Source organism: Gopherus evgoodei, chromosome 6, assembly GCF_007399415.2.
Source record: "Gopherus evgoodei ecotype Sinaloan lineage chromosome 6, rGopEvg1_v1.p, whole genome shotgun sequence".
NCBI classification, from domain to species: domain Eukaryota; kingdom Metazoa; phylum Chordata; order Testudines; family Testudinidae; genus Gopherus; species Gopherus evgoodei.
The window spans coordinates 65,394,233-65,416,747 of record NC_044327.1 but is presented as its reverse complement, the minus strand read 5'-3'; the positions used below and the strand labels follow the sequence as shown (position 1 = coordinate 65,416,747).

The 22,515-nt window shown below is 40.1% G+C and overlaps 1 protein-coding gene across 5 annotated transcripts in view; it reads left to right on the top strand.

Moving 5' to 3' along the window:
* The window catches only part of APC (APC regulator of WNT signaling pathway), a 199,050-nt gene that overhangs the window by 22,439 nt on the left and 154,096 nt on the right, over positions 1-22,515 (top strand). For 2 of the 5 annotated variants that reach the window (XM_030567972.1, XM_030567967.1), the window contains exon 1: positions 16,016-16,056. The exons of 1 other annotated variant lie outside the window; for it this stretch is intronic. The gene's annotated coding sequence lies outside the window, so the exon portion shown is untranslated. Of the gene's footprint in view, positions 1-1,492; positions 1,717-1,821; positions 2,236-16,015; positions 16,057-22,515 lie in introns of those variants that run through there. 2 more of the 5 variants (XM_030567969.1, XM_030567971.1) reach the window with 2 other exon arrangements.

The window sequence follows — 22,515 nt, the reverse complement described above, 5'->3', positions numbered from 1 at the left end:
TCTAAGCAATATTTTGTTTTGGGTTTTCAAAAATAATTAACTGAAGTATTAGGTGTATACCTTTAGTTCTGTTATAGGATTAACTTGTTTCCTTGAATCGCCACAGAGCTGTTTGAAGGATCAGAGTCCTAATTTCCAACAGTTGAATGTTCAGTACTTTGATAGTTACAACCTTATTTTTAAAACTTTTTTTAAGAATGCCTATCCATGTCAGTGTAAAAGATTTTTTTTTTTTTTTTTTTGCAGACTTGGGTAGTTTTTCATTTATTTGCATGTTTTTACTGAAAGAAGAAATCAGAGAATTCTAATCCTCAGACCATCTTGTGACATAGACAAATGTGGTCTCAATTTTTACAAATGGAGAGAATTTAAGTTAATGAGTAACACAGTTAGGATTTATAATTGAGGGGTTTCTGGCATTACATTTTGTGCTAAGGAAATGCCTATTTTGTATATCCAAAATATTTTTTCTAATTCAAAAGCAAGAAAACAAGTCTGCAAGAAGTGGCTTACCCATTGTGCAGGTATACCTATCTGCAGTCTAATTCTAGTTGTCTTTTCAAAACTACTGCTCTATGTTAGATGCACATTGGCATTTGAAAGAGAGAAAAATTATTTAGCATGATATTGGTCTATGCTTGAAGTTGTTCCTGATTAATTCCACACGTAATCGTGCTCATTATGGAATGGTGCTCTTATTTCAGAAGAAGAAGCTAACAGGAACAAGGCACTAACTCGTTTTTGAAAGTGTCCACACATGGAGTTATCCAAGAACGGCTATTACACTTAAATTAATATCTTAATCTATGTTCAATTGAAGACAAGTTCTAATAGATTCAAAACACAAGAATGTTAGGTTAGCACAGTAGCTATTCTACACAAACCCCTTGTGGATGCTTGTTCCACACGCACTACCTTTTTTGTAGTTTAGCATAGTCCACTTTAGGAATAGCTCTTGCATTTTAAATTTGCACCCTACCTTATTCTGCACTTACTTCCTGTGTAGACAAGCCCATACTTTTCCCTCTTCAAAAATAGTAGTGTTCATCCTCTCAGGATGAACTGTTGAAATTGTTTAGATGTATTAGTGGTTGTTTACACTTGAAAATGAATTTGGATTAATCTAGGAGTGTAAATTTAAAGCAAAATAGCTATTCTAAATAACTCCATGTATTTTACATAATAGACAGTAATAGGGAATGGACACTCTCTCAAAATTCACCTTCATTGCTCTGAAAAGTGATTCTTCTCCCCAGATACTTGACATATTAATTTTGGCAACATCTGTTTGCTGCTCTGTGTGCTGATAAGTAATAGTTTGGGATCGTTTTGGCAAATAGTAAATAGAGCAAGATTTGCATTTTTATTTGGGGGATGTATTTCTCTTCTCCTCCTCCCACTTCCATTCTTCACGTTCTCTGTAGCTGTGCTTTGCGATGATCATTGACAGGATCCCTCCCCTTCCGTCCCCTCTGATCACTCAGACAGCGAACTGACCGGAGTGTGGTGGGGAGCAGCTGTTTAATCCTCTGGATGCGGACCAGGGCGCATCGCATCCTTTAATGCGAGCTGGGCCATTGGCTGCACTGGGCTAGGCTGGGCGCACGCGTGATTGCAATGTGGTTGTATTGGCTCCGGCTCTAATGCAGCCAGTGGGTGCGGGCGGAGACTGGGCGCTGGAGACGGAATGGAGGCGCAGCCGACTTCGGAGATGGGGTAGGTGAAACTGGGAGGGCACCGCACGCCGGCCGAGCCATGCTGGACGGTAATAGTTAGTGCCTCTGTCTGTTGCTGTTGGCAGTGCTTGCGCCTTTCCGGGCTGCTGCAGGGAGAGGAGCCTGTTTTATCCGCGCCGCTGCAGCGAGCAGCTCAGGATGGATTTCCTGTGGTTCTGATCAGAGTGTTTGACAGGCGAGGAGGAGGCGGTGGCGGCGAGCTGGGGAAGGGAGAAGAAAGCGGCTTTTGTAGCTAGAAAATAGGGTATTTTTAAAAAAAGGTTTGTTGACATAGAAAAGAGGAAAAAAACAGTATCTAAGGAAACAGACATAGGGCAACAGAATGTAGCCGATTCATTGCGAGGAGGAATGAGAGCTTGAGCCCATTGAAGTCGTCGTCCTGCCTCCTGCCGCAGCAGCCCTGACTGCCAGAGAAAGGGACACAAAGCAGGGAAGGAGATGCCTTGATGTGAATCTAACAGCTCCACAATGAAGGCATTCTGGAGGGAGGATGAGGCAGGTATTGCAGAGTATGGCATTCTTTTACACTTTTTAAATGTTAAAATTTTGCTTTTGGACGGTACGTGTACTGTTGTGAAACTGCAAAAGCCACCTCTTTGGGTGTTACAGATACCGGTGTCTTTGTTAGTGACAGGAGGCGGTGGTGGCTTATTCTGCAGTTGACTGCAGCAGCTTTTGCTCCTCTGCTGAAAAAGGAGAAAGCTGCAGAGGGATGAGAGGTGGTGCTGCACTGCTGCGCCCCAAAATGCATTTAAAGCATAAGGTTCAGTGGTCAATTGCAACCCATGTAGCAGCAGAAATATTTAGGGATTTAAAAAAAAATGAAAAATAAAGTGCATGTTTGAACACCAAAACACATGGACTTGTTAAAAATTTATTTAACATTACAATGAGATGCTCAGATCTGTGAATTTAACCTGAATACTCTTAGAAATCTTAATAAATTATGTATGAAGCAGTGGTCCTTTCTCTCTTTGTCAGACACAGCTTTTATTCTAGTAATTAGGTCATCTGCAGCCAAATCACTTTTAGTTTTGCAAAAATGTAAAATAGTTTTTTAGAAGGCGAACAAGATGCTGAATAATTTAAATCAATATTTAAAAGTTACTGTTTGAAATTAGTTGAATTTTAATTTGATTTGTCTGTCATCTTTGGACTTGAATATAAGCCATAGGCAGCATTTTTCATTAACAGAAGCTTGTTTTTCTTAAGGGATCAGGAAGACAAAATTTGTGGTGTTTAATTTGGGTATTTATACATTCAAAGATACTTTTCTAAAAAGTATATTTTGTACTCTTCCAGTTTGTATAGATATATTTTCAGTAAACTCTGTTACGCATATGTGGCTAGTGTGCTTTACAATGCCTTAATTTTATATTTTGAATCGCATTCCACCTCCCCCCCGATGAGCAGAGATGGTACTTGTTTCTAAATCAGTTTTCATGGTTGAAAATGCCCCTTAATGTTCTTTCTTCTTAATATATGAATAAATAGTGAAGTTTTCTGTCAAATCCAATAATTGTAGACTTCTGATTATTTCATCAGAGGAATGGGAGTCTCATGAAGCACTTAATTTTCCTTTTTAAACTACCTATAATATACACACTAAAAGTAGTTAGTTGGAACAGGACTCTTAAATATTTTTAATGAGGCTCCTAAGAACCTCCTAAAGTGCCTGCCAATAAATTTACTTTTATTTTTGTTAAATGTAAGGTTTTTATCACCAATGCTGAATGACACACAGAATGAAAGCATAATAGTAATGGGGATCGATAGAAAGCTTTTTAGCTTAATGAACCCCTATCTGAAAAAAAACTATAAACCTTAATTTTCTACACACTGTAAATTAGCTTGAGTATAGATCTCAGGCTTCCTATCTGATAATGGGATATATTTTAGCTGGTTAATATGTTAAAACATGACCTGAGGATTTGTAAAACGGTAGTGTAATTGGGATCAGAAGTTAAACACTGTACTGAAGGTGTGTGTTTGTACAAAACTGAATATGAATTTTAGTTGCTTAATCTGTCTCAAGATACTCGTAATCCTAATGATTCAAAGGCACTTTCCCTTTTCCCCCTGAGAGATACAACACTATGGGGATGTTTCTTGCTTGAATTTTGTTTTAAACTGTACAAGAGCTGTTTTGTACACCTGGCTAAGTAGTTTCTATTTCTAACAGCAGGACAGTTTCTAGTAGCATCATGAGTAAAAGACAGTTACTGAATTTAGGCCCCTATTCTACAAATGACTCCTTGCATGGAGTGATGGACCATGTCGGGGAATCATGTTTCTAAAAGGATGCATTTTGTGAGCAAGCTCATAGGACAAGTATAAACTCAAGGCAAACCTTCACGTTTATAGTCAAAAATCATATGATTCGTAACTCATGGTGTAACTTCAGTATAATTCAGTGTAATCTGAAAAATAAATAGATCTAATTGACCCCTTTGGTTTATGACTACTTATTGTGGGGTTTACATTTCTATTAAATATTCCATCAACTCAATTGTATTAATAATTTTTAATTAACTTGATTACTTTTTCATGAATTTAGTGAAAACTAAACTTCTTCATCCTTGGTGGTATAGCTTTAAGTAGGTCATACTGATAGGAAACTGGGAGATTAATAGTGTCAAAAAGACTGAAGATGAGCTCTGCATAAGCTCAAAAGCGTGTCTCTTTCACCAGCGGAAGTCGGTCCAATAAAAGATATTATCTCTCCTACCTTGTCATGCTAAAAAAGGCTCAGACTTCCAGCTGGTTGTATTTTTTTAAGATTCATAGTGTTGTGTGTGAATACATGCTAACATACTTCCTTGAAGACTAATGGTTTTCCATTCTCTTTAGGTGTTGGTTGAAGATGATACAAATGGATCACCATAGTGTGAAAAAAGATTAAGGGTGATACAGTTCTAACCCTTAATACTTGATATTTTAAAATAAAAAATGTTTTTGTATTGTCCAATTTTGTAAATGTTTGTGACTGAAATTGATGTTTTCAGTTACAAATGAGCCTTTTATAGATATTAATTCCTAGGACTTTTAAATAATAGTCATTTTTCAGAAGTCAGATAAGTAGAAGTTTGCAGGAAATAAAAAATAACAAGGCATGCATAGAGAAGGCTAATGAGCCATGAGTAATTTAGCCAAAATGATGATTAAGAATGAGTGTACATATTTGTGAATCACCCTTGGACCAGTATGGTTTGATTTATATGATGTCTGAACTACCTTGTGTTAAATGTAGACTCATCTAAGGGCAGATTTTCTTATTTCAAGGACTGAATGCAGTGGGACTAACAAGCTAGGGAACTTTCCCAATCCAAAATTCTAAAGCAGAGAATATTTTTTTCCTGGGCTGCTAATGAAAGCTGAAGTTAACATGCTTATATATAACTTGTTCAAATTCATGACTTTTAATTTTCCCACTTTACTTTTTGCTAGTAATATGATTAATTTCAGGATCTATAGGTGATATTTTGTAAGAATCAGAACTGTACTTTCTTCTTTTAAGACCAGAACTGATTTTAAAATAAGATTCCCTTATCCGTGACAAGCATGGGAATTCAGAGTTAAGACTAAATATCCATCTGTACTGCCTTTGATGTGGGCAGTACCAGTATCCTGCAGAAAAATTTTTGGACTATTAGCTGATTCCGTACCTTGTTCACTCAAACCTCAAATGTAGCAGCCCTTGCTGTTAGGAATTGTCATCTCATTTTATGGTTTACCAAGAATGGAGTGGGGGGACCAAGACTGAGACCAGAAACATAGTGCTTTCTTTCCAAGGATTTGGTCCATTCACAAGTAGTAGTCAAAGAAGCTGGTGGCAGTCGGGGCTGCCACCTCTAACTCTGACCCATGCCTTCCTATGTGGTTTAAAAAAAAAAAAAAAAAATAGTAGGGAACACAAAGGACCTCCCACCCAGTAATGAGATTGTCAGCACCTCTTTTGATTTGGGAAATCTGCCCCTCTCCACAATCCAATAATCCAGACAATTCTTAAAAAAGCACTGGTTGATGTTAGAGACCTTGCATGAGTTCCTGCTCAGTGTTTAAACAAAAAAATAAAATAAAATAAATCTTAAGCAAGCTAATTGACACTCCCCAATGCCACCTGTCGGCTGCCATTATCCTGGATTCTTCTCTCAGACTTCAGGTCAAGGCACAGAACAAACACAGCACTTGTTGCTTTGGTGAATGACCACCTCCCATCCACATACAATGGAGGTGTATCTCTTTACCTTGCAGAACTATTTTGTCATTTGATACCACTGATAGTCATATATTCCTCTTCTGCTTCCAGTAGTCTTCAGGGATAAACTGATATACCCTGAAATAGCTCAGATATATCCTCTTGCACTAAATCCAGAGCATCATTACAGGCATAGTCCTCAGAGGATTCTGCAACTAAGGTGCAGACCCCTCACCATAATGAGACAAATGATGAGACAAACTGTGTGCAGTGCCAGCCATACATATCCTTTGCATTAGATATAAACAGAGCACTGTTTTCTAGCTTCCAGTCGAAATCAGTACCTGGATAAAGAGCAGCTGGCTAAATCTGAATCCAGACAAGTGAAGCAGATAGGAAGAGGGAAGTACTTTGGAGAACTTGTCTCTCTGCTGAAGAGGCCATACTAATCTATGCATGCATTAACTTCGAGCTTGATTGTTGCAGTCTCTTTTATCTAGGAAAGAAGCCACATGCCATTAAAAAGCATCAGCTAGTATGGACTGTGTCAACACATCTTTGTATCAGCCTGGCTTCCTATTAACAGATCTCTTGGCATTTTGCTTTGTGACTGGCTATCCAGGCCCTGATCCAAAGCCCAATGAAGTCAATTGTTAGACTTCTCAAAGAAGTCTAGTTCAAGGTACGTGTCCTGATACTCAAAGCCCTCCATGAAATTAGCCTTAGCTTCTTGAGCAGTTACATCTTCCTCCATAGCTATGACAGCATTTTTCACCAGAGCAATGAAATTGTTGAATAATAGGAGGAGGCTTGTGAGTTGAGAAGACAGAATTTTTACAGGGATTGGACCTAGAATATGGGATTTACCCCTGAAGGAAATATGCAGTACATTAAAATCAAAGTGCCTAAATCCAGTGAGTGTTAAAGGCATTCAGTAATTTTTCAGGAGGGACTGAGCATTTTACAGGATCAAGCTATAAATGTAAAACTCATTTTTTGGACTTTGGCAGACCCAGCCAAACAAAAAGTAATCAAAATACTTCTCCTGTCCTGTGTTTGTTTTATTTTTAAATATTTTTGAGGCACTCCCAATAGATACTGTGTTGATGAAGGCTAAGTAAGCACTTAGAAAAAGAGTGATATGTTTGCTATGTGAAGCTCCTGTGGGAGAAAAATGGAGTACTGTGACCCAGTGAAAATTCCTTCTATTGCAAACTTTAAATACCAAAATCAGCTTTTTAGGTTAAAACAAACATATTGGTGTCTTAACACTGACTATGCACATAGCAATTTCCCTGCCCCTTCTTGTGTATTTACCAGTTGACAAATGTTTTCCTATTTCTCAGAACAAACACAGTTTAAAATTTATAATAAACTCTTAATTAAAAAAATCTAAAAGAAAATGTCTTAAAGGAAACCCCAACTGTTCAGTAATTTTACATCCAAGTGTCTTCCCTTCTTACTGCTTTTAATATGAAAGTTGTATTTGATAGTTTAATATTACTTGATGGGTACTTAATGTATATTCGACATTTGAAACGTAGTGTTCCAAAATGTAGCCATGACCTGAAATGCAAGTGGAAAACCAAGAGCATGGAAATAATTTTAATAAGCAGATATTTAAATGGTTACATGTCCATCAGCAAAGAATAATTTGACTTTAATCCTAAGAGTATTCTGCTATCCTCTCCTGTTTAACGTCTCCATCTCCAAATTAACAGAATTGGGGACAATCTTTAACAGAAATAAAATTCTGGGAACACGGTGCTATACATTTTAGGCCAGTACAATTGCAGATAAAGTCTGTCTTTTCCCCATTCTTTCTCTTCCCCCCACCCTCCCTTTTACCTTCCTCTACCCTTAGCTCTTTCACTTTTTCTCTTCTGTCACTGATTCCTGCTCTCCTGGATACCTGCCACCTGCCCTGGTGACTCCATCCTCTTCCAGCTGCTGATTTCCCTTGCCTCTAATTCTCTTCCTTACTTCCCATATGAGTTTTTTTTCATTCTCATTTAGACAGCACCAATCACAATACAAGTATACCATAATCCTTCCATTCTCAATAAACTGTTCTGCAGTTCCCTCCTTTTTCAGATACTGACCTATCTCTTTCCTTCATCTTTTGGCTCATCAGATGTACTTTTTGTGAAAGCTGCCTCAAGTTTCTCCAACTTCATCATGGATCTCATCTAATCTGGCTTCTACCCTTTCTGTTCTAGTGAAATTGCTTGCATGTAGGTCTGAGTTCTTACTAGCCAGATATAGGAACCCAGACTTCATTGTCATCTTTGTTTACCTTTCTGTTGCTTTTGAAACTGCTGATCTTTCTTGCTATCTTATCCTTCCTTGGCTTTCAGAACTGACTTTTTAGATCTCTTACCTCTTTGAATATTCCTTCAGTGTCAAGTTCCACTTTCTGTGGGCAATCCCACGGTGCTCTGTCTTAGATCTCCTTTTCTCTCTCAAACCTTCCTGTTAATGGTCTCATTCACTTGCATGGTTTTAACTAGTCCCTTTATGCAGATGACTCTCAAATCTACCTCTCCACTTTTGCCTGGCTGTCTCTCTGTAATCCTGCATCTCAGGCAGTGTTTTTGATCTCTCCTGTTGTCTCACCATAAGTGTAACGTGGACAAAACTGAATTGTTTTTTTCCCAAGCCCTCCCAACTGTCTCATTTCTCTGTCACTGTTGACTATGTCACTCTCCTCACTGTCACTTAAATTCACAATCTGGGTGTTCATTTTTACATCTTGCTATATTGTCCCATAAACCTAGGCAGTGTCCCTGTCTTGCTGCTGCTGCTTTCTCCACATCACTAAATTCCAACCTAATCTCTCGGTACACTCATCTGAAACTCTTTAATCAGGCCTATTCTATCCTGTCTTTACTATTACAACCACTGTCTCTTTAGTTTCCTTGATACCTGCATTGCAGCCCACCTCCACTCCATTCAAAATATAGCTGCCAAGGTCATCATCTTAGTGCAGGGGTCGGCAGCCTTTCAGAAATGGTGTGCTGAGTCTTCATTTATTCACTCTAATTTAAGGTTTCACGTGCTGGTAATACATTCTAACATTTTTAGAAGGTCCTTTCTATACATCTATAATATATAACTAAACTATTGTTGTATGTAAAGTAAATAAGGGTTTTAAAATGTTTAAGAAGCTTCATTTAGAATTAAATTAAAATGCAGAGCCTCCTGAACTGGTGGCCAGGACCCGGGCAGTGTGAGTGCCACTGAAAATCAGCTAGTGTGCCGCCTTCAGCACCCAGGCCATAGGTTGCCTACCCCTGTCTTAGTGCATCATTCTGATAATTTAATCCCTCCATTGGCTCCTCCTTTTTTCCACCACATCAAATTCAAAATGTGTTTTCTTGCCTTGTTTTCTTGCATTTCTGGCCCTCTCTATTTGCTATTGTATCTTATCAAGTTGCTCCCTACTCTCCTAACTTTCTGAACTGGTGCCCTCATTTGCTTGCTGCTTTACGTCTCTGAGATGCATTTTTGTGCCTTCCTCCATACACTGCTTACTTACAAAACACCTCAAAAAACAGTAATTAAATTAGCTATGTTCTCTTTCTTCAAATCCTTCCTCAAGACCCTTCTACAGTGGTGCATATGTTTTGTCACTACCACGATACAAATATTTACATAGTAGCAATCCCTCTTCCTTTTGGTCTCTTGTGTTTTGTTCGTTCCTCCTGTTGGCCTTTTTTCTTTCATGGAAAGAATTTTTAAAAATTCATTTACAACTTGTGATATTATTCCAATTCCTATTTGTGTTTTTACCTTTTCTGTTCCTTCTGTGCTACCTCTTGCTGCTTACATAACTCTCCAACCAGAGGTCTGATCTGTTGTACAACACACATTCGCAAAGTGAAACTAGCCTGTGGTGTGCAAAGAAAAGGAAAGGAAGACACAGGAGAGTCATTTGCATGGAAATGGTTAAGTGGACATGACATAAGCTACATAAAGAAGACAGGAGTGAATGAGGAAAAATACCCCCGTGGTGTGTGTTTGAATTTGAATTTTAATACCTACTGATCTCATTTGTTGTTGTATCAGAAAATAGAAACTTGTAGATTATCAATACACAGAGATGTTAAGCAGGACTTCATTCATTTTTATTTTTATAGAGATTTTGTACCAAATTACACAACTAGGAGATAAGGTTTGGAGCAGACATTATATTATAAATAAAATCTTATCTTCTCATGAGCATTGACCACCCCAGACGTTACCTAGAATTTTTCTCATGTGGTAACTGGGGAAAAATGTGAGATTCCATGTGTCAGTTTTAAAAGCCTTGATTTTTCCTGGACTTTGAAAACTGAATAATCCTCTCACAGCTCTGGAGGTGGTCACTCCAGGACTGGTGCAGGGCTGGCGCTACCATTTAGGCGACCTAGGCAATGGCCTAGGGCGCCAGAATTTTGGGGGGGCTCTATTTTGCCGGGGGGGGCACGCGGGTCCGGTGGACTTACCGCAGTCGTGCCGGCAAATGGTCCGCTGCTGGAAAGGCTCCGGTGGAGCTGCCGCAGTCATTTCAGCGGATGGTGCGCTGGTCTAAAGGCTCCGGTGGACCTGCCACAGGCAAGCCTGTGGCAGGTCCACCGGAGCCTTTAGACCAGCGGACCGTCCGCCGAAATGACTGCGGTAGGTCTACCGGGGCTGCAGGGGGTGGCGAAATAACCATCCGCCTAGGGCGTCAAAAACACTGGCGCCACTCCTCGACTGGTGCATGTTGGCAATATGATATAAAGAAACATACTGTTCTCTCCGATGTGGTAATTTGATCATGAAGGAAACCTGACATCTTATTTTTATTTACAGTAAGGGACTTTTTACAAGTACTACATTTGAGAACAATATTTTTTCAAAGATAAAGTTTAGTGCTTGTACTTACTAGTAATGCATACCATCAAACCAATTACTTAGTATAAACTTTAAAATAGTTAAAAGGATGTGTTCTACAAATTTCTGTTTTTAGTAAATTTTCAAATCTTACTGCTTTTTGAAGACTTTCTGTAGTAGTAGCATCATTAATGTAAAATATTTTCCCTAATTCTCTTAACTGAACAAATACTACTCTCAGGGCTGTCCAATGAACATACTAAACAGAATCAGTTATATTCATTTTAGCACCATTGGAAAAAAATGTAAAGAATGGTTGTGCTAAAGAGAAAAGGACAATATAGGGACAATACTTAATTTTTAAACTTCTAGGAAGGTAGTCTAATAGATTTATTTTTTTTAAATAGGTGGTCCTATATAGAGAACGTACTGATGCTAATTGCCGTATTTTTCATTCATGTGAAAAATGTTTACAGAGTTTAACTCCCTTATTAAGGTAGATTCGACCATACTCTGTTCTTGTGTACCTATATACAGGATTGTATATATTATATTATATTGTTCTTCTCCTATATTGTACATATCCCAGGCAAGAAGTTGCATGGGATCATGTAATTACTTTCTTTCAATTCATATGACATTTAAAGAGGCTTTTGTTTGTAATGTAATAGTTTTTTAATAAAAGAAAACAGAAAAAACAAAGCAATTCTATCACCTGACACTTATCAGATCCCATCTCCTCTACTAGGCATGCAGTACTAGTCCCATTTTACAGACACCTTAGCGAAGCTGCATGATTTTGGCATATTCAGTTTGAGAGGCAGTGTAGCTAAGTGATTGAGGCTTGGGTCCACCATACTTGGGTCACCATACTAGAGGCCTGAGTTCAAATCCCAGTTCTGCCAAAAATAATCTGTTATGTCATATGTGAGATTAAGGAATACTTCCTTGCCTCTTCGATAATGCTAGTCTGTGAAAGAGATGAGACTAGAGCTAGATGGGTAATCTTCTGACTCTTAACCCAGTGATCCTTCCCTTGAACTGTAAATGATTAGGGGGCTGGAGCACATGACTTATGAAGAGAGGCTGAGAGAACTGAGATTGTTTAGTCTGCAGAAGAGAAGAATGAGGGGGGATTTGATAGCTGCTTTCAACTACCTGAAAGGGGGTTCCAAAGAGATCTGGACTGTTCTCAGTGGTAGCAGATGACAGAACAAGTAGTAATGGTCTCAAGTTGCAGTGGGGGAGGTTTAGGTTGGATATTAGGAAAAACTTTTTCACTAAGAGGGTGGTGAGGCACTGGAATGGATTACCTAGAGAGATAGTGGAATCTCCTTCCTTAGAGGTTTTTAAGGTCAGGCTTGACAAAGCCCTGGCTGGGATGATTTAATTGGTGATTCGTCCTGCTTTGAGCAGGGGGTTGGACTAGATGACCTCCTGGGGTCCCTTCCAACCCTGATATTCTATGACTGTAGAGAGTTTTGATGGATGGCAGAGGAAGAGAAGGTGGCTTGATCTGTTTTGCCTATATCCCTTCTGGAAATCTAGCTCATGCTTGTCATATATAGAGGAAACAGAAGGCTTAACAGGACCTGGGAGAATGGACTGTGCATTTGGAATTAAAATTAAAAGAGCCTTTAACAAGTTGTTGTCCTTTGCAATCTGGTCAGATTTTCTGGGGGACAGTGAAAGGCACTGCTGTGACCTCAGGAACAGGACCGGCTTTAGGCACCAGCAAACCAAGCACATGCTTGAGGTGGCACAATTTCAGGGGCGGCATTTTGGGTGCTCTGAGGTGTGGTATTGTTTTTGCTTTGGCTGTTGCGCTCTCCGAGGTTTTTGTTTGTTTGTTTTTTGTTTTTGCTTGGGGTGGCAAAAAACCTAGAGCCAGCACTGCTCAGGAGTATCTGTCTGTGAAATTTGTTTTCTACTCCAAATCTTGGCGGATTTAGAGCTGTACACATTTCTTTAATTTAGAAAAACTATCTTTTACGAATCTTGTTCTCTGAAATAGCTGTACAGTTTTAGTTCAAACTTTCTCAAAATTCAACCCAAATAAAAAAATTTCAACCTGAATAGTTAATTCATCAGTTATAAGTAACTGAAAACAAAGGGTTACAATGGAAAGTGTTGGCCAGCCTTTACTATAGGCATCATTACTACTCCACCTGTAATGTCAGTATATGGAATTTAATATTTTTTAATAAACAAATTTTTTAGATTTTTAATTTGACATTCTATAACGTTTTGTTGCCTCTGGATTCTGACAAGGCCAAGAGTTACATATTCTCAACATGTTCCATTCAAAAATATGAAGCTATTGGTAACAAAAGTAGTTGTTTAGGCTGATAAATCACTAAAGATGTTTAAAGAAATATTTTTATGAAGTCAAAATTCAGAGTTGCGAGTGTATCCAAGACTGTCATGACTGGCCTGCTTAAGTAGAACCTATTCAGATTACAATATATTGAACTTGTTACTTGATTTCCAACAAAAAAAGAATTGATTTCAGGTAAGTCAGTTATTTTTGTTTCTCTCTATTAGGGTTTCAATCTAAAAAACCCTCTGAGTTCCTTGACCATTCTTTTACTATTCTATATTGACAATTGTAGAAGTCCTTATTCAGATCTAATGCTATATACATCTAAATCAGTGCTGCTGAAGAATCTTCAGTTTAGTGCTGGACAAAAAAATCTGACTTTTGAAGACCTTTGTTTAGCTGTCTGAATTATGCAAAGTGGTCACTCTGCATGGAAGTAGATTGTCAGAAGGAACACTGTAGTGGTTTTATGTTACTAGGGGAATTCTGCTGTAAAATGGAGAATTTCCAGAGAGATGACAGTTTGATGGAAAGAGAGATGCGGTGTAAATCACTGTTTAGTTTGTATACTATCTTTCATATAAAATCACCCTGTACTGTTTTGTTAATTGTACACAGATACAGCATAAGGGAATAATGTGGTTATAAAATGACTTGAGTGACAAGTTGGGAGTAGAATTTAAAAGTAGATAGCAAAAGCAAGAGAAGAGCTGGGAAGAAAATCTGCTGATCTAGAGTGGAGAGAATGAAGGCATGAATAATAGTGAGCAGATGGAGAACAGTAATAACATGTTCTTAGTGCTTCATCCATAGATCCCAAAGTGTTTAACAAGGGGAGATAAGTATCATTATACCTGTTTTATAGACTGAGAAACAGAGAGAAAGATGAAATGATTGAGATCACACATCAGGTCAGCGCCAGAGCCAACAATAAAATTTAGGTCTGACTCCCAATCCCGTGCCCTATCCACTGCATCCTGAATAGATAATATGGGCAATATTATGGAGGTTAAAGTAGTTCTTGCAGAAATTGTTGATATGATGGAAGGAGATTAATTTGGGTTCAAGGAGAATGCCCGTCTTTGGGGTACTTGGTAAAGGAAGAGGTGGTTGAAATGGTATTAGAGAAAATTTTACTGAAAATATGATTAAAAGACCTCAGACTTAGATACTCAGCTAGAGGAAGCTGGAACAGGAGTTCATTGGTGACAAAGATACATGGAGAAAGGCACAAAGTGTAGTATTTCATTCTGAGTCGTATACTGTCCTCATCACTGTAGTATATGGGGATGTTCCAGAGTGCGTTAAGTGACATGACACATGTGGTTCGTTCTTTCTCTCACAATTTCCCCCAGGTGGAATGGGTGAATGTAGTGTTTTTTTTAATAGGGACACACTGTTAGATATTGTATTACCAAAGCTAATGTTAAAAAAGCTTGCACTTGGAATGGAAGGTGGGAGGTCTGTGATAATCCTTAGTTCCTGTGAGTTCTTTCCAAAGTCTGGACCAGTCCCCAGGAAGGCTCTGATTCCTACAAAAAATATGAGTTTTTACCTTTATGGTATACAGTTTTGTGAACCATGGTTTCCTCTGAGATTTAGATCATCTTTTTAGGTATCTTGGGCCATTGAGCACCTTGATGGCGGGGATCAAGACCTTGAGCTTGACTGTGTTCTCTGGGAAGCCAGTGTAGAGAATATGTAGGACAAGTTTGATAGGCTCACTGTAGCCTGTGTTGCTGAAGAGATGCTCTGCTGTTTTTCTGTACTAGTTGCAATTTCCTAAAGGCTAATGGCTGCATGCCCAGGAATATTGAATTGCTGTAGTTAGATGGGAGGTGACAAAACTATGTATTACTGAGGCCAGGTCATCATCTGCCAGACTGGAATAGTTTCCCTCCCAACCAGAGGTGATAGAAAGCATTACTCATGGATGCTGCTATGTGAGAGCTTAGTGTCAGTGAGCAATCCAGGAGTACTACTAAATTGCATATGGATCAGAGAGAAGAAAGTGGTAAATACATTTTTCCGTTTCATATAAGAACATAATATAAGAACGGCCATTCTGAGTCAGACCAAAGATCCATCTAGCCCAGTATCCTGTCTACTGTGACAGATACAGGCCAGTGGGGTGCAGGAGTAATCAGGAACCTGCTAGAACCAATTGAGGCAGACAAGCTGATTAGAACAGCTGCAGCCAATCAAGGCAGGCTAATCAGGGCACCTGGGTTTAAGAAGGAGCTCACTCCAGTCAGGGAGAGGGGAGCCAGAGGAAAGGAAGTGCGTGTGAGGAGCTGGGAGCAAGAGACTCAAGGAGCTGAGAGTGAGAGGGTGTGCTGCTGGAGGACTAAGGAGTACAAGTGTTATCAGACACCAGGAGGAAGGTCCTGTGGTGAGGTTAAAGAAGGTGTTTGGAGGAGGCCATGGGGAAGTAGCCCAGGGAGTTGTAGCTGTCATGCAGCTGTTACAGGAGGCACTATAGACAGCTGCAATCCACAAGGCCCTGGGCTGGAACCTGGAGTAGAGGGCGGGCCCAGGTTCCCCCCAAACCTCCCAACTCCTGATCAGACACAGGAGTAGTTGACCCAGACTGTGGGGAAGATCACTGAGGTGAGCAAATCTGCCAAATAAGCGCAGGACCCACCAAGGTAGAGGAGGAACTTTGTCACAACTGGTGCGAGGGGTGGGATTTGGTGTGCATAGAATGATGGAAGGAGAGTGTTTTTAAAAAAAGAAAAAAGAGAGAGAGAAGGTTTATTTTTTTTTCCACCAACATGGATGACTTAGTGCGGGCATTGATACAAGCTACGACGGCCCAGCAGGAGGCTACCCATGTCCAGGCAGCCGCCCAACAGGAGGCAGTGCGGCTGCAGTGAGAGACTAATCGCCTGCTGATGGACCAGGCTTCTCAAGACCGAGTTATGTTGCGGGAACTGGTAAACCAGGTAAAGACCATTACAGAGCTGAACCGCGGCCATGATGGGACGCAGATCACCCTGCCAAGTGCGCTGTAGGGTTTACAGAGGCCAAATATCTTGGCTATATTGTGGGAAAAGGTCTGGTATAACCCCAAGTGAACAAGTTGGAGGCCATCCAAAATTGGCCCCGACCACGTCACAAGAAACAAGTCTCCGGGCATTCCTAGGTGTAGTGAGGTATTACCAACGATTTATCCCCCACTTTGCCACAAGGGCAAATCCCCTGACAGACCTAGTGAAAGCCCGTGACCATCTCACCTGATCTGGCGAGATGGTCTGACGCAGCAGAGGAATCATTCACAGACCTACGGACTGCCCTCTGCAGTAACCCCATACTGATAGGCCTGATTTCACCAAGGAATTTATCCTGCAGACAGATGCATCGGAAGTAGGGTTGGGGGCCGTTCTATCACAGATGGTCAGGGAGGAGGAACACCCAATTCTCTACCTCAGTAGGAAACTCCTTCCGAGGGAACAAAAATATGCAGTGGTGGAGAGAGAATGCCTCGCCGTAAAATGGGCCATGGATGCATTGCACTACTACTTGCTCGGGCACAGATTTGTCCTCTTGCCCGACCATGCCCCTCTTCAATGGATGCAGCGGAACAAGGAGAAGAACACAAGGATGACCAGATGGTTCTTATCCCTCCAACCTTTCCAGTTCCATGTGCAACACAGAGCAGGGAGCCGTCACGGTAATGCCGATGGCTTGTCCCGTGTGCACTGTCTGGCATCCCAAGCTGCCCAACCCCTTGGTGTTGAGCAGGGGGGAGGGATATGTGACAGACCCAGGCCAGTGGGGTACAGGAGTCTGGTAGAGGGCAAATATACTGGTCACTGGATGAGTAGTTTTCTGTTCCCTGAGTGACCAGAGCAGGGGCTGCACTAGAGTAATCAGGAACCTGCTAGAACCAATTGAGGCAGACAAGCTGATTAGAACACCTGCAGCCAATCAAGGCAGACTAATCAGGGCACCTGGGTTTAAAAAAGAGCTCACTCCAGTCAAGAAGTGGGGAGCCAGAGGAGAAGAAGTGCATGTGAGGAGCTGGGAATGAGGTCCAAGGAGCTGAGAGTGAGAGGGTGTACTGCTGGAGGACTAAGGAGTACAAGCGTTATCAGACACCAGGAGGAAGGTCCTGTGGTGAGGTTAAAGAAGGTGTTTGGAGGAGGCCATGAGGAAGTAGCCCAGGGAGTTGTAGCTGTCATGCAGCTGTTACAAGAGGCACTATAGACAGCTGCAATCCACAGGGCCCTGGGCTGGAACTCAGAGTAGAGAGCGGGCCCGGGTTCCCCTCAAACCTCCCAACTCCTGATCGGACACAGGAGAAGTTGACCCAGACTGTGGGGAAGATCACTGAGGTGAGCAAATCTGCCAAATAAGCTCAGGACCCACCAAGGTAAAGGAGGAACTTTGTCACACTACCGATAGTGGCCAATGCCACTGAACTGGAGTGTCAGAAGGACCTAACATGTACTAATCAAGTGATCTCTCTCTTGCCATCCATCTCCACCTTCTGACAAACAGAAGCTAGGGACACCATTAGTTACTCATCCTGGCTACTAGCCATTAATGGACTTAACCTCCATTAATTTATCTTGTTCTCTTTTAAACCCTGTTATAGTCCTAGCTTTCACAACCTCCTCAGGCAAGGAGTTCCACAAGTTAACGGTGTGCTGTGTGTAGAACTACTTCCTTTTATTTGTTTTAAACCTGCTGCCCATTGATTTCATTTGGTGGTCCTTAGTGCTTATATTATGGGAACAAGTAAAAAACTTTTCCTTATTCACTTTCTCCACACCACTCATGATTTTATATAGTTCTATCATATCCCCTCTTAGTCTCCTCTTTTCCAAGCTGAAAAGTCCTAGCCTCTTTAATCTCTCCTCACATGGGACCCGTTCCAAACCCCTAATCATGTTAGTTGCCCTTCTCTTTTCTAATGCCAGTATATCCTTTTTTGAGATAAGGAGATCACATCTTTATGCAATATTCAGGATGTGGGCGTACCATATATAAGGGCAATAAGATATTATCCGTCTTATTCTCTGTCCCTTTTTTAACAATTCCTAAATGATTTCAGCTCTTTAATATTCGAAGGCTGCGACCAGTGCCTTGAAGGACTCTATGGATTATAGATTTAGTTTGTAATGTATTTAGTTTTAAATGGTCTGCAAAAATAATTTTCTTATTTATGCTTGACCTAGGCTTTCTTAATAAAAATCCTTATCTAAAATTGCTTAATTTCAATTTGATATTTTTAATGATCTTTGAGCCAATAAGCATTTCTTTGACTTTATACTAAATTGAGAAATCTGTGCAGTATCTCACAGCTGTTCCACTAATGTTGCTTCACTTTCTAAATTAAAGCTCATGAAAATTTGAAATATTCCAGCAACTTCCTGTAGTTCTTCTCTGCACATAGCAATTTAACGTTATTAGAGTTCCTGGCATTTTTAAATGCCTAAATTTGGAAATAATGGGGGCCTGGGATGTATGTAAAACTTAGTGTTTTGGAATTTGCAAATTTTGTTTAAAAGGGTTCTGTAAAAACATGTACGCTTATTTTTGTGTGTGTTTTTTTCTGATTAACAAATCACAACAAAACATTCTAAACATCTGCAGGATTGTAGTCTCTATTATGACAGATTACAGACAAGATATAAAACTGAAAGGCACAGGTTACAGCGGTTATGCATTGACCTCAAGTTAGAATATGTATTTTTGGTGGCATAAGGATTTGTTGTATTAAAATTTGAAATATGGACATTCAATTTTGTGTAAAATGCTTAAGAGTGAGTTTTTAGGAATGATTTGGGAGAGACAAAAATGAAGGCTGTATGAAAATGTCATTTTACACAAAAAGTTGGATTGTCTGGGAATAGTTTAACATTGAATTTTAAAGCGCACTAGAATTTTTTAAATAAATTATTGTCCTATAATCTTTACTAAAAACCAAAACAATCAGTCTTGCACTGAATCATTTTGTTTATTGTAAACTACTCAGATTAATTACTCATTAAGTAATTCTAACCTGCCAGCAGTACATTCTCACATCCTTTACCTAAATGTCATCTCACAAAGTTCATCTCCAGTTCATTTCCTCTGTTGCAAATTTAAAATGCCTAGAAATCATAGCATGATGGTAAACAGAGGATATCCCTTCCCAGTGTGCCACTTTCTCTGCCCTTCCTGCTGCTTCCTCTCCCTGCTTCCCCCAGTTAGGGCTGATGAAGACTTTCAAGAACACAAAGTAATGACAACACAGCTTTTTATTGTGTATTTAACAGTTGGGCTTTATTAAACTCTTGTATGGAGAATACAATAAAAAAATCAAAGTAAAATATCTATATATATTCTAATTTCTTTTATGATGTAAAAGCAAATTTGTGTTATTTACCTAGGATCAATATGTAGTTGATGCATCCTAGTTAACACTTCTGCTGTAATAAATCTAAGCTTTATTTATAGGGTCCTACTAAATTCATGGTGCTTCTTGGTCAATGTCATGGTCGTGGGATTTTAAAAATTGTAAATGTTACAATTTCAGGTATTTAAATCTGAAACTTCACAGTGGTGTAATTGTAGGGATGCTGTCCCAAAAAGGAGCTGTGTTTGGAGGAGTTGAAAAGTTTATTGTAGGAGGGGTTGCAGTGCTGCTACCCTTAATCCTGCACTGCTGCTGGCAGTGGTGCTGCCTTCAGAGCTGGGCAGCTAGAGAGCGGCAGCTGAAAGCAGAGCTGACACTAGCAGCAGCACAGATTAAGGAATGCATAGCATGGTATTGCCACCCTTATTTCTATACTGCTGCTTGCAGAGCTGGGCCCTCAGTCAGCAGCAGCGGCTCTCCAGCCGCCCAGCTCTGAAGGCAGCGCAGAAGTAAGGGTGGCAATACTGCAATCCCCTAAAATAACCTTGTTAGCTCCCTCCCTCTTTTTGGGTCAAGACCTCCGATTTGAGAAATGTTGGCCTCCCCTGTGAAATCTGTATCGTATAGGGTAAAAGTACAGAAAATACCAGATTTCAGATGGAGAGGGAACAGATTTCACCGTCCTTGATGAGTTTTTCATGGCCATGAATTTGGTAGAGCCCTATTTAATGTTTATGCTCATTGTAAAGTATTTTGAATTATGATAAGAATTAAAGCCAAACCTGTATTTGACTGAACTGCTGTAACCTTGTCTGCATTCCTATGTGAAGATTCAGTATTTAAGTAACTTTCTTTTTAATAAAATGGTTTTTGTAGCTGAAAGAAAAATTTAAATGTGTAATGAAAATATTTTTCAGTTCACTTAACTCAGGGGAACAGGTAACTATTGACATAGTCTATGGGTAGACAACAGGTAATTAAACTGATTTTGCTTGTTTGAAGTACCCCGGGGGCACACAATCCAGGCAGCACAAAATGTGTTTCATAACTTCTTCCTTAATATAATTTCTGCATTCTTTCATATAAAATTTGGTCTGTGGACCAAACTTTGAAGAGCTCATTCTGTTTTTATTTATTTGGAGAGTCCAGCTGGAAGACTACTACTTAAGAATAAGAACAGCTAGCTCCTGTACTAGGTGTTATAAACAGATAGCTAAGGGTTAATGTTCTTTTACCTGTAAAGGGTTAACAAAAAGTGACCTGAAACACCTCACCAGAGGACCAATCAGGAAACAAGACTTTTTCAAATCGGGGGGGAGGGAAGTTTTGGGTGTGAGTTCTTTGTTCTTTGTCTTGGTTCGGTGACCCTCTCGGCTCTGAGAGTGATCTTTCTGTCTCCAGGCTTTCTAATCTTTTGTTTCCAAGTTGTAAGTACAAGGATAGTAAGACAATGGGTTTATATTGTTTTTTTTGTATTTACATGTGTGTAGTTGCTGGAATGTGTTAAATTGTATTCTTTTTGGATAAGGCTGTTTGTTCATTTTTTCCTTTAAGCAATTGACCCTGTATATTGTCACCTTGATACAGAGACCAATTTTATGTTGGTTTTTTTTTTATATAAAGCTTTTTTTTAAAGATCTGTTTGAGTGTTTTTTATTGGTTAAGGCTAAGAAACGAAGGGAGGGGGAAAATCTCTTTGTGTTAGATTTACTAAGCCTGACTTTGCATACCCTCTGGGTGAGAGGGGAGAGAGATTAGATCTCTCGGTACTTGTGTTTCAAGGACTTGAAGCAGGGAATCTCCCAGAGTATCCAGGGCGGGGAAATCTTGGGGGAGGTAAAGCGGGTGGAATCCCTTTGTTTAGATTCACGGAGCTTGAATCTGTATATCTCTCCAGGAACCCAGGGAGGAGGGAACACCTGGAGGGGAGGAGGGGGAAGGGAAATGGTCTATTCCCCTTTGTTGTGAGACTCAAGGAATCTGAGTCTTGGAGTCCCCCAGGGAAGGTTTTGGGGAGACCAGAGTGAGCCAGACACTGGAATCTTCTGGCTGGTGGCAGCAATATCAGATCCAAGCTGGTAATTAAGTTTGGAGGTTTCATGCTAGCTTCTCATGTTCTGAACTCTAAGGTTCAGATCTGAGTAGGACAGTTATGACATGAGTGACAGCGGTGGGATAGGACAAGAATCCAGAAGCCAGTAGGAATATTATTTTCTTTTTCTCTCTCTGCTTAAAAGCCCTAGCAGAGAAAGAGTTTGGTTTTAAAAAGGAACCAGAGAGAATTTTTTTTCTGTTCTCTCAGTTGCAGTTTGGCTTGCATATTAAGCAAGGAACTATTAAGGTTGACACAGGGTCTTTTGTTAAACTATAGCACTCCGATTGAGAGTTAAGTACTCAGCACAACACACATGCAAATAAAGTGGTTTTTCTGGTTTACTTTACATTTAAAAGATTAGCTAGAGGAAAAAAAAAAAGGCACTGTTGCTAGGCAAACCCCAGGACACAACAGAGAGCCAGCAGTTCAGACAGTAAACACCGGAGGGCACCCCAACACAAGAAAACAGGAACCATGACTTCCAAGGCAAAAATGGAGGTGGAGGAACAAATCAAAGAAGCAGACCACAGGCAACAAATGGGAAAAAGAGAAAAAGAGGTGGAGCTGAAAGAAAAGGAAGAAAACATCAAACTGGCAGCCTACAAAAGAGAGCAAGCAGCCAAAGAGGAAACCTACAAAAGAGAGCAAGCAGCCAAAGATTCAGCCCACCAACGAGAGAGGGAGAAACACCAACAAGAAATGGAAAAACAACAAAAACAGAGTGAAGAGAGGGAAAAAGAGAGCAAGCATGAAATGGACTTGGCGCAGGCCAGGCAGGATGCTCCAGCCAGTCCTAACAACCCTGTGCCAATGATTGTTCCACATCAGAGGAAATTTCCCACCTACAAGGCAGGTGATGACACTGAGGCCGCCTTAGAAAATTTTGAAAGGGCCTGTCTTGGGTACAGCATCCCTGAAGACCAGTACGTGGTAGAGCTGAGGTCACAGCTCAGTGGACCCTTA